The sequence below is a fragment of the Arachis duranensis genome, chromosome 3 (genome assembly GCF_000817695.3).
Source record: "Arachis duranensis cultivar V14167 chromosome 3, aradu.V14167.gnm2.J7QH, whole genome shotgun sequence".
In the NCBI taxonomy this organism is placed as follows: Eukaryota; Viridiplantae; Streptophyta; class Magnoliopsida; order Fabales; family Fabaceae; genus Arachis; species Arachis duranensis.
The window spans coordinates 80462802-80464481 of NC_029774.3; positions in this window are offsets into that span (position 1 = coordinate 80462802).

A 1680-nucleotide genomic window follows, 5' to 3' on the forward strand; every position below is an offset into this window, starting at 1 on the left:
AAGCATTGTAATACGTATTTATGATGAAAACATATATCTATATATTTATAAATTCTAGGGACCATTAGTGGATTTTATCTGCTATAAAAATATATATGATAGATTTTTCTATTTTTCTTGCACATGCTTAGAAATCTAGTGACACTTAAATATGGTCCTGTCTCAAACTTACTTTAAAATAAAAGTTGTTCTCCAGGTAGATCTTCAAATTTTAAACAAGTAATTTAAAAAGTGAAGAGATATTGTAAGTTTTCACTCCTTCTTTAAAAATGATAATAAATTCCATTTGATCTTCTTTAATCAACCGTGACTACTTATATCTGTTTGGTATTATGAATTATTATGTTTTTTTTAGTATTTGATATTAGAACTTTTAGTTTATCTTTTTATATGCAGTTATTGTTACAAGAAAAAGAATAAATTCTACTAAAAATGAGTAAAAAAGATTAAATTAAAAAGAAAATCAATATTACTATTAAAAAGAGGACAACAAAAAAGAATTAATGACTCTCAAATTGACGAAAGGAATATGAAAAAATTAAAATAAAAAAAATGTTGACTGATATGACTAATAAAAAGTCAAAAAAAATATTTGTATTGGTATTGGTATAAGTGAGAACTAAAAAAAACCGTAAAGATAAGAATAGAGAATTTGTTACAAATACTTTCTTATCTACGAGCACTTATGTTGATGAATGAGTTTGAAAGACTAGATTTTATACAAACATCTTTTAGTCTAAATGTATTTTAATATAGAATCTCCGTTGATTTTGATTTAAATATACCCGTGATATTTTATGACAAAAATACTAGTACTAATACTAAAATATTATTAAAAAAATATACTTAGTCTTCAACTAACACTATCAATTCTTTAACTTTACTTAATTCAAAGAGTCTTTTGTAATTAGCACAATTTTAAAGGTAAACTTGCAAATATACACCGTTTTATACGGTGCCAATAAAAGCCACTATGTCTAAATTAGAATATGTTGCCCTGATTCTTTAAGAACCAACTTCAAGTTTCTCCTACACAATTCCTTTTTTTAAAAGTAGTTTAGTACTTTAGTAGATAAAAAAGAAGAAAAGAAACGTGGGCTGTAAAATGTAAATGGTCTCCAATGATATAGGGACTAGGGAGACCTGACTTCACCTGCCTCCTTGTCGGTAGCAACTAGTAAGTAGCAACTATTATTATATAAGAAAATATTATTTGTACCACAAAATTCAGTCTTTATTTAATTTTTAAATTTAATATATTATTATTTTAATTTTTTTAATTAATCATATTTTTTATTTTTAAAAAATTACTTTTATTTTTAATATTTATTACTCTAAAATTTGTAACAACTTTTATTTTTTGCAAACCAAATCATATAACAACTTTTTATGTATTAATTTTTAAAAAATTGGTGAAGTTTTTAAAATTAATTAAACTCAATACTCACTTTAATTATTTTTTTTATTCAAAATATTTAAAATTTATGTCAAAAATACATCTAAAATTAAATAAATAACATAAACGCATTTAAAATTATGTATGTATTAACACGTGTCATTGTAATTCTAAATTACATATTGAATTCAGACAAAATTAAACTCAAATACACATTTAAAATAATAAGAATGTATTTTAAATATTTTATCAATACATCCAAAACTCATGTAATATATATATAT